Source organism: Gekko japonicus, unplaced genomic scaffold, assembly GCF_001447785.1.
Source record: "Gekko japonicus isolate JY-2015 unplaced genomic scaffold, Gekko_japonicus_V1.1 scaffold4, whole genome shotgun sequence".
Taxonomy (NCBI): Eukaryota; Metazoa; Chordata; class Lepidosauria; order Squamata; family Gekkonidae; genus Gekko; species Gekko japonicus.
Genome location: NW_015165234.1, coordinates 2,380,264 through 2,391,381, shown reverse-complemented (window position 1 = coordinate 2,391,381; position 11,118 = coordinate 2,380,264). Strand labels below are relative to the sequence as shown.

Genomic DNA, 11,118 nt, shown 5'->3' with positions numbered 1-11,118 from the left:
ACAAATGAAAGAGATCACTTCCCACCCAACATAAATTTTCATATAGGCACCAAGTTCAACATTTGTAGCTAGATTCTTCCTGATGTAAATTGGCAGAGCAACACTGGCTTCAGAAGAACTACTCCGCTTTACATATGCTGAAGATCTGTATCTACAGTTTACACACACTAATCCAATATTGTATAAACAACAATTTGTTGCCACAGAAAGTATGGATTTTTGGTACAACTGTCCAGAAGTTATGGATGGGTCTGCTCAATTCTGGTGTCCTCTGTGCCCCCCCCCCCATTCTGACTGCTGAGCAATTCCAATAAAAAGACAATATCCACCTGTAGCTCTCTTGTCAGCATTTTGAAACAAACTCAAAATAGTCATTCCATTGAATCCATATTTGTTGTCCCAGCAGATACTTTATCCCTTTCAAGCTCTTTTCTTCTGACTATGCTTGAAAACAATAAAATAATAAAAATTGGGTAAGGGTCGTCACATCCATTTTTTGCAGGGGGGGGGTTGGAGGAAAACAAATGTCAGTGCCAAACGCTTTCAGTATCCTGTCAGACACCCATCTTGCAATGGAAACACCCCTGTGTCAGTAGTGGAATGAGGGCTGAATAGACTGCATAGCCCATGCTGGTTCTACACATAAAAAAGGCCCAGTCTAGGACTGCTATGAGGTCGCCAGTCTACCAGTCTTCAGGCATACACCCTGACCTGAATCTTCAGTCTGATTTTGCACCTTGGCACCATCAGCCATCAGAATGTACAGGAATCGAAGCAAAAAGTTCATCAGTTTACTAACTAATAGACCCAAAAAAAGTCCCATTCTAAAATATCAGTAAACCAGCATTTTGTTCTAAGGCAGGAACCTTTAGTCTCCTCAAATGTGAGATGATAGGTGGCATTTTAAAACCAGAATCCTAAAGAGTCATAAATTTATTGGTGATATGTTGTTTTTTTAATTTGAGGCCTTTTCGGTCAAGCAGAACCAACTTTTGTTGTCAACGACATGTATTTTCTTTGGGGAAAAAAGTGGACTTACAAATTAATTGTGGGATATCATTGAGATCAGTAAAATTAACTGTTTTCAAAAATAAACAGGAGTTTTGTAGCATCTTAAAGACCATCCAAATTTTATTCCCACATAAACTTTCATGGACTAGAGCCTCCTTTCTTCAGACCCTATGCGTGAATCCTAACTTTGCATTCATTTCATGTAGGAAGGGGATGGGTGGGCGAGACTATTCACTAGCTATATTACCACCAGGATGGGGAGTCACACGTTTTGTCAGGGCTTTAAAAAAAAAAAGAGGTGCTGGAACTTTCAAGAGGGAGATGAAGTTTTCAGTCTGTATACTGAAAACTCATGAACTTTTAAACATTTTTAAAAGAATTTTGTCAAAGAGGTTATGGAACTCTGTTCCAGCACATTCCCCCAGGAAAAAAAAAACCTAGGTTTTATTCAGATGAAAATGTGATAAGAATCCTAAAGTCTTTGTTCAGTCTGAGTTCAGTTGCAGGGCTATTTTGGACAATAACAGTCCTCCAGCTAGAACCAACTTTGAAGGGATTGTCCTCCCAGTAGGTATGAGGCACATTGGCTGATGCATGCCTAGTGAGCAGAAACAAAAAAAATCCCAAAGGGTTTTCACACTCCCAAAGGAAACCATTGGTGGACAAAAAAGGTGGCTTTATTTATTATTTCTCTGCCTGCTACCAGGAATCTTTGAATAGGCTTCTAAGAGACCTGAACAGAATAACTTCTATTATATCCCAGGAGCTGGTTCCACTTTTCAGTGGGGGGGTCACTGACTAGTGCTGTCATTGCCTAGTGCTGATATTAACAAAGAAGGACCAACAATGATAAACTCAGCTCTCAGATTTTAAGAAGCAGTGTATATATCATTTTTAAAAAATTGTAAGAATACAATTTCTTTGGGAGGTTTGTCAATCCAGATTGGCATCTGAAATGTTATTCATTTTAACTGGCAATCAGGCACATGTGTACCGTATGCTCACACACCAAATGTCTACATGCACTTGTGTACAAAAAGAAATACACATGAATATTCTGAAGGCTTGGTATCTGAAGAACATACCTATCTAATACATTTTTATCCCACTCTTATCCTAAGGAGCTCACAGAAGCATACGGGGTTCTCTGTTCCCCTATTTTATCCTCCCAGCAGCAACTATGAGAGATAGGTTAGGCTGAGAGTGTGTGACCAGCTCAAGGTCACTGAACAAGCTTCATGGCACAGTGAGGATATAAAGTTGGGTCTCCCATACTCTAATCTGGCAGTCTAGCCACTAAACTGCTCTGTAATAATTTTGGGCCAGATCTCAGAAGCTAAGCAAGGTTGGTGCTCGGATGGGAAACCACCAAGGGAGACTCTGCAAAGTCAACGGCAAACCACCTCTGCTTGGTCACTTGCCTTGAAAACCCTATGGGATTGCCATAAGTAAGCTGTGAATTGATGGCAATATACATTTCTTGATGAAAATAGCCATTTGACAGTGACACAATGTTCGTGAGTCAGTGAGGAGGGTAGTCAAACTTTTGTTTGTTTGTCAGTGAGGAGGGTAGTCAAACGTGTTATTTTTCTAGCTTTTTGTTCTATTTATTCAATAATATTTTCACTAGTAGTTACAATCTTTTTTTTCTCTTTAAGTTTCCAGGGAATAGCAGATGGCAACAGACCTAGAAGCAAAGTTGTTAATTTAAGATTTTTAAATTTATTTTCACCTGGGAAACATTTTTTTCTCTTCAGGATAACCTGGGAATTACATTGAAGATAAAATTATTATTATTTTTTTTTAAAAAAAGAACACTATGATTGCAGAGCATCATGCATGGGGTTATGTCCTTTCATCTCTAGCTGAAATTTATTCAGGCAAGTTGACAGTTTCCTTGAAAGAGAGACTGAATGAAAACAGATGAAAGACCCAACGTACCAATTCACTTCTTGTAACAAGAATGACGTCCCATTCAGTCTGAGCCTCAGTGCTATGGCAGTGATGTGCGTGTCACTGTCATGGTATGCTTAACCTTTGCCAAAACAGACTCTGAGCATTAACTCCAATCCTAAACTTGCATGTCCTAAAGGGCAACACAACCCTCTCTCTCTCTCTCTCTCGATGTTGCCACACCAAAGTGGATTATAGCTCAGTTATAATAAGCAGGAAAACTTTATCAGCAGACTCCCTAACAATGATTGATTTAGGGGTTTTTTAGTCACTAGAATAATATTGATATAGTAGAATTCCTGGGGGCTCAGAGTCTCCTTAGTATCAGCTGGCTGGAGCATTTGATGGACAAATGGTAAGAATATCCAGAAGAAGAATCTATTGTCTGCCATTTGTAAAGTACCGTGATCAGACAAGCAACACAATGAAATTCCAGCAAACAGAACGAGAGCCGGTGCAGCTTGGAAGTGGTAGTGCCAGGACTACCCGAATTCTATTCTGAATTAGATTATGTGAAAAAAGAGAGAATATATAGACAACCAGCTGCTCAAAGGCTTACTACAACCTTGCTTTTATTGTTCGGCTAAGTTAGAGGTGGGGCATCAGAGGGATTCCATGCATGCCGTTACTGAGAAATTTTAATATGTTCCACACTGACACATATAAAAAGGAAATAACAGCTGATCCTAAGTCAGACCAGGCGACAGCATCTCTCTCTCTCTCTCTTTTCTCTCTCTGTCCCTATGTGTGTGCAGAACTGTGAGGCATCGACATGATCCACATCCTAGTGTGCAGCGAATTAGGCAAATGAACTCATAACAATTCCACTTATATTTTATTATGAAACTTACCATGCAGGATATAAGTCCCATAAACAGCTACACACAAAGTAGAAATTCAAACATGCTGGATCAAAGTATCTTAGCCACCTTGTCTCAGGTTACAAGAACAAGGGAATAGTCAATGCCATGGTAAGAGTCTATTGAAAATTGGCAGAAGCGGAACACATTGTCTATGCAATGATCACATGAAAATCGCTGCCAGAAGATTTTGCTTTAACTGACAGCTCAGTGGGACAGCGAGTACTTCTGCAGAGAGTACAAACACAAAGTAATACAGATGAATATATCAGAGACATTTAAAAAGATATTAGCCATACTTTGTTTCATTAAGACAAAACTCAGATTTTGACATGAAGAAAATAAGGAAACATTTTCCTTCAACCTGGACTAATTTACACGATTAGCCATGTACAAATTGCTCTGTGGTGATCTCTACCTGGAGGGGCTCTGGCCAGGAAAAATGGCTGGTAAGTATCCTCCTCAGTAATATGGATACCATATAGTCAGAACATAGGAAGAACCTTTCTGAATGACACCAAAAAGTCCATCTAGCGCAGCATTCTAACTTCAGCATAGCAGTCTTTGGCGACCTTGTATGCAATGCATGAAGGCAACAGCCCTTCCCCAGCGACTAGGATTCTGAGGTGTACTGCCTCTGCACATGAAGGTTCCATTTAGCTATTATGGCTAATATACATGAATAGCTCTGTTCCCCACACCCCAACTGATTATTTTTAAAAGTTATCTAAGCAAGAGTCTTATCACCACATTAAATATGGAAGGCCCCTTTCTCCAGGTGTTACCCTAGTGGCAATTTTGTTTTATTGCATGTCGGGGTATAGGGGAAAGACTCTACTTTGTCTGGGTGGACACTTCCCCCCCCCCCCCCCCCCGGTGTAACTTGAAGCTTTGCCTGCCAAGTTTCTGCCTGCCATGCATGCATGAAAGACACAAGATCCTTGCCAAAAAAATAAATACAAATCCTAACCTGATGGGAGAGCTTTTCCAAATGCCGGCTCCAAGTTATGGAACTCCCTCCATAGAAGCTAAGGCTGGCACTGTTTCTTCAGGTCTTCTGGAGAAAATTCAATACATTTCTGCTCCAAGAGGTTTTTGGTCTGATTGAATAATAACCGCACCATAATGATACTAGGTTTTTATTGTGACCTTGTGTTGTTTCAAAATGTTTTACGTTGTTTTAAGATGGCTGGGAGCCACGTTAGGAACACTAGACAAGGCCAAAAGGTGCTATACAAATTCATAAACCTGATCCCATATGTGTGTTTCTCTGATGAAGGAAAATCTGGTCAATGGTTACTGTGATGCCTCTCTCTGGAATGAACTGCAGAATGGAAGAGGGTGGCTAAGCAGTTAGTTTCCCTTTGATACTTTTGAATGGGTTTCATATACTGCCTCAGCCGTGGCTTCCCACACTGTGCTACCTGCATGCCTTGTATGGTTGGCCTTGTGCCTTCTGTGTTTAAAAGCAGGACTGCAAAATGCTAGAGGGGGGTGTTGGGTTTTTGTGTGTGTTTTTAAGCTATCCCTGTATTAGCAACCTTGCAACTTTGCTGTAATGAATCATACTTCAGAGAAGGAATGCTTTTTTCTCTGACTGATTGCCCTCTCACGATCACCCCATGGGATCTTTTTTCATGTCTTCAGACACCCAAAATGAAAAACATGATGCATTTATCTCCCACCTTATCCACCACAAGAGGAAATATGCCCCACTCAGTCCCACCCATGTCCAAGTCACCAATTACAACTGTAAACTTCAGCTTTGATTGTTCCTACTCTTGTGTACATGAAACCTGGAACAGATGTTGGAGGCACTCACACAGTTAATGCTCACTAGGACCCAAGGAAGGAAGGAAGTTTCCTGCGGAGCCAGGCAAAGGAGAAACCAGGATAGTATTTCAGCACATGGATAGGAAATGCCTAGCACATGGATAGGAAAAAGAAGGACATCTTAAAACCTGATTCCTCACATAGTTCTGAGGAATCTCCACATGGCATAGATGCGGTTGAGAAAAGCAAAAAGAAGGACAAGGTTTTCCACTGTTACATCATTACCTTTGCTTACAGTTGCAGAGCTATGTCAGGGACAAAACAACCAAAACCTTGCTCTAGCAGAGAGCATCAGAGACTGTTCTTCCAAAGCTGGAAGGCCAGCTGTCCTCTCACCCTGACAAAGTGCAAATTGCATTGTATTAGTGGCAGTTAGCTAGGATAGCTTTACATTAGCACTCCAACATGGTGGATGCGATACCTGAAAGCAAAACCTTTGACTTTCTGCCTTTGAATCGTATTTCATGCTACACCACAGTTCTGCACCCAGAATTCAGCACCAAAGCACGTGGGATTCTGCCGCCCAGCAAACTAAGCACACTCAACAGCTCTGCCTATTTTGCATCACTGCTTCTGCTTCTGCTAATCAGAGGAATTGGCAAAGATCTTTACCCACCTTACCACTGAAAATCTGCTCTGCTCCATCATGCTTTCTCTGAGATTTCCCTTTGCATTGCCTAAACAAATATGCCTTTTTAAAAGCAATAATGGCTAGAAACAGTCCCTTAAAAAAAAAAAAATCTTAGAAATGTTGAATTCTGCGCCCACAGTACTCAGTTCATACCTGCAGAATCCATACATGCAGCACTGCTCTTTTGAGTAACACAGGCCCCGGTCACACGGGCCAGATATCGCAGGGGGGGAGGCGTGGCTAATTGCCCCAGCACAGTTTGATCCGCGATTACACGATCAGACGGGCCGGCGGCACACCACGGGTCCTTCCCTTGGCACCACCGGGTAAACAAGGGACCAGAGGGGAATGCCGCGCGCCGGCGGGATCACACCACGGGCGTCTGGAGGCAGCCCGTGGCAAACGTTTACCTTGGAGGTACTAGTTTTTAAATGCACATTGTCGGCGGTAAGCCACGGGTGTGCTCCACTTCCCAGATATTGGGGTGTGATCGCACCCGGATAATCTGCCCACCTTCCGTGCCTCTCCCGCAGCAACTTTGCCGTGTGACCGGGGCCACAGATAATATTCTCATAGGTACAGGGGGCTTGCTGACTGATGTTTCCTACACAAGTGCATCTTCAAAAGCCATTCCCTGAATGACATGTACCAGTTTAAGAGATGAGAATAACTCAAAGAATGTGATTCAAGAGGTCTTTCCCTCTGCTATATACTCACAAGGTGGTCTTAGGTAAGCCATGTGATTTCAATCTCCCCCTCCCAAATGCAAGAGAGTGATAGCAATGCTGATCTGCCATAAAGAGCTATTGTGCAATGTCTGTGAAAGGCCTTGAACACTGAAACACTTGTAGACCTATGCAGTATTACCTATTTATTAGTACTATTAGATTGGTTCCTATTCATTAAGAACACTTTTAAAATACCATGTAGTTTGCATAGCACACTCATAATAATCATGATCGAAATATCAAACTGTCTACGTTTAACAGTGGCATGCACAATCTCAGATACAACTTAAAAAGTACATGGTGCCATACCCCTCAGCTGCCCAGGCAGAGTTAAGCTACATATGTACATGCTGCACACTGACACTTCATAAAACAAGTTCTGTGGCATGAGAAAGACAAGCAATCTGCTTTACCTGTATTAACTCTTTGCCTCTATACCCTCCAGACCCTTCAGCAGTTATTACAATGCCAATTTCTCCTCTTATATCTAAATAAACATATAACAATGGTGGTGATTGAGATTTCCTGCCTTTCCAAGCACATGTGTGGAGACATCTGAGCTGCATGAGTTCTCTGAAGGTTTTGAGAACACCCATCTCTATAATTTCACTCAAAGGCAGGTACTCTGGATAAATGGATGGCATTCAGGAGTGTGTGGGAGTAATCCAGTGAATATCCAGTGAAAATGAGGGGCATGTTATCTATTGCGCCCCTCCAAGAAGTGGTCCTGTTATGCTCTTGGGTTGCCTCCATTAGAAGACCAGCACTAAGATACTGTCGCTCAAATTCAAAACATTTTCTTACACTTCTTTTTTAATGTATATATGCTATCCATTCTGTTTGGTTGCTTTGCTACGAACTGCACAGTTCAGGTACAAGTATTACATTTTATAACTGATGCATGCTGCTGGGGAAGGCAGTCTTTCAAGCAATCTGTTGTCAGTTTCTGTAAAGGTATGCCATTTTGCCTATTCATTTTAAAAAGGAAACTGTGCCGGAGGAGTTAACCCTGCTTCTGAATCTAGATTGTTCTCCTGGCTCATACGTAAACCCACAGAACAGCCCAGTCTCTCGAATTCAAATGCACCCTTTAGAAAACATTATCTTGCCCCTGATCTTCCAACCAATTGCAAATGTTCGAAGGCTTAAGGTTAAAGAGCCTATTTGTGATGCCACCATCATGCTTGTTGCTATTAACTATTCTTGAATTCTTGCAGTACTATTTCATTCACCTCCATATTTGGGTGTTTCTGCATGTTTTTAATAAAGTTTCCTTTGGGGATTTCTCCACTGTAATCACCTCTTTCTAAGCACATCCATCACCTTTCATCCATTAACATTCACATCACAGAACAAAGTTTGAGTCCAGTGGCACTTTTAAGACCAACAAAGTTTAATTCTGGGTATAAGCTTTCGTGTACATGCATACTTCATCAGATACATCACAATTATACTTGTCTTAAAGCCCTGTTACATTTCTGTCTCCCATGGTGATGGTGCTCTTAAGGAGAAAATCTAATCAAAAGCAAAATAATGATTCCAGAGCAGCAGAAACTTCTTTGAATAGCACATGTTGGAGGCCTCACAGATTGTTCCTGAAAACTGTGCCCCTTGCCCAAGCATCCTTTGGCTTGATCTGACAAACAGATATCCACAGTGCATTATTGGTTGTGCTGAAGGGGTAAGCCGGCTGCTCAATATATCTCCTCTGTACTACAGCCAAGACAAACACTGTGGATTTCCTCACAGGTTTGAGCCAATCAAAAGCACATATTAAATCCATCCTAATCCATAACCAGTGCTGTGCACTCCATAGCACAACTTCCCAGGGGGTTGGATAAATAATAAGGTAAAGAAAAAATAATCCCCCCACAACAAAAGCAAAAAGCCACTCCTTGAAAAGGGTGAACCACAAAGCTACAAATAAATATTGCTTATTGTTTCAAACTGTTCTAAGCACTTCCAGAGATGACTGGCAAAGGATCAGCATACATAAATTGCAAAAAAAAAAAAAAAAAAAAAAAAGTAAACATCTCCCTTTTAAACAAGAAGCCTTGCCCGTGTTCCTAAAATCCCATTTTAATGGGACAAAGACAGTACTGAAGATACCCTAATGCTATTGGGAATTCACAAACACTCTTAACATTTCCCCTCGTAGTTCAGTCTTAAAGCCACAAGAACCCAGCATGTTGGGGTTCCCCCCTCCCCAGAATAAATTAATTTAATGCAACCATTTTATCTCTAGAAACATCACTGGTTTCTCATTGCTTGCCCACTCGCATCTGGAGCAGAGACTAATCAGAAGATGCAGGCATCAAACCCTTAGGTAATTTTTTAATCTATGCGCATTAACAATAAAACAGGCTAGTTAACAGACAATGGGGCTGTCAAATCAAAAGACAAATTAATTAACATTAATATTTTATGTTCCATAGAAAGCTTTTCATTTAGTGCTGTCTTACCTTTGGAAAATGTGTTGCTCCTGCCTCCTGTTGGACTTCTAAACTGTGAGAGCTAATAAGAGGTCTTGTTACTTCCAAATGCTTTTGTTCTTCTGTCCCTCTGTCACATGGCTTCCCTTTTATATTTGCAACACACAAAAGTTAGGGCTGTTGTTTAAGCAAGAGAGAGAGAGAGAGGGAGCGAGAGAATGTCAAATGGAAAAGTGCCATTGCAGTCATATATCAATCAGGCTAGCGGCAGCAGCAGCTCACAAGCAAATGGGAATTCCACCGAAATGCAAAGCTCTTGTTATCTGAGAAATCACTAAACACCACTAGTCAAGCTCCCTTATGCAGAGACTTCTCATTGGAGAGCTGAAAAAGTGGATGCAAATAAACTGAAATTCGGGATGTCTGGTGTCATAGCATAAAAGGGCAGTGGCGTTCAGGTCCAAAACTTAATTCTGCCCTAAGTAAACGGTATGCAGACTTTGACTGGGTACATGCTCATTACAGTTCTGCTAACAATTTGCGACACATCATTAAAAGGAAATATGTTTCGTGAGAACATACGCCTCATAACTTCTTTTGCACAAACTTCACTCACATTTACTGGTAACCCCGTAGCTTACTTCACTGGTCAGATGACTGTCTGAGCAGCAGCTGGAATGACTGATGTTAGATTTATCTTATATGTGAGGTGTGCTGACTTATTGCAGTTGCTCAGATAGGTTGCATTATATTGTCCCAGCTATCAAACTGAGCAGATTGGCATGCATTCAACACTGCAAAATGTTTTTCCCCCTACCAGTTTGGAAGTCTGCTTTAAGCCAGCGCTCGCTTTAATGATCAGAGAGAGAAAGGAAATCCACTGAATGTGCATGTTTATCTGCAAACATTTGTTTCTATCGTACTCCCTGTCTGCGTACTTAAATTGGATTCATACTTTCAATTCTCTTTGCTTATGCTATATTTATCAGAGACATAATGTTAACAATATATTTCCAGTTATCACTTACGATGAAACCAAACCACAGATGCTGAATTTCATTTCACTTCATACTAAATGTAAAACCGTGTTCTTCACTCCTGTTAGACACACAGCAGATGGAATATGCTTTGCTCTGTCACCATGGTCCTTGAGATTCCACCATATATTTCTGTAGTGTTTGGGGGATTGATGGCAGCCGGCAAACACCAAAACAGCCATCCAGTTCACTAAAAACAACTTGGCCAAAGAGCAGAGAGTACATCTTACTATTCAGAAGTGCCATCTGAACAACAGCCCTGACCCCCAAGTGGGCAGGAGTCCTGAGTCGATGCTGTCACAGTCTCTCTCTTTAGGCTTGGGCAGTGTTGTTAATATCTGAGCCTCTTATGTGGTAAAAGATCAAAAGACAGATGGAAATTATGCTGTAAAAATAGACTCCTCTAAAAGGGGAATGGCTTGTCGATGAGTAAGCATCATGAACACAACAAAGGAAACATTCTTTGGCTTGATGTGCTGTACAGTCAGATTTGGCTGGGTGCAAAGCAAGTGGTCCACTTGGGTTTTAGACTGGCTTAACCTGAGTCTGAGCTACTTTTCCCACCCAGCCCTTATTCAATTATTAACTTCTTCATTTTTTTTAATATTAGCACATTATTTCACTGCCTATGCA

General features: G+C 41.2%; 1 protein-coding gene across 1 annotated transcript in view; it reads right to left on the bottom strand.

Moving 5' to 3' along the window:
- The window catches only part of NDP (Norrie disease (pseudoglioma)), a 60,695-nt gene extending 51,072 nt beyond the window's left edge, over nt 1-9,623 (bottom strand). The window contains exon 1 of the mRNA XM_015409799.1: nt 9,479-9,623. The gene's annotated coding sequence lies outside the window, so the exon portion shown is untranslated. The remainder of the gene's footprint in view (nt 1-9,478) is intronic.
- Nucleotides 9,624-11,118: the final 1,495 nt, after the last annotated feature.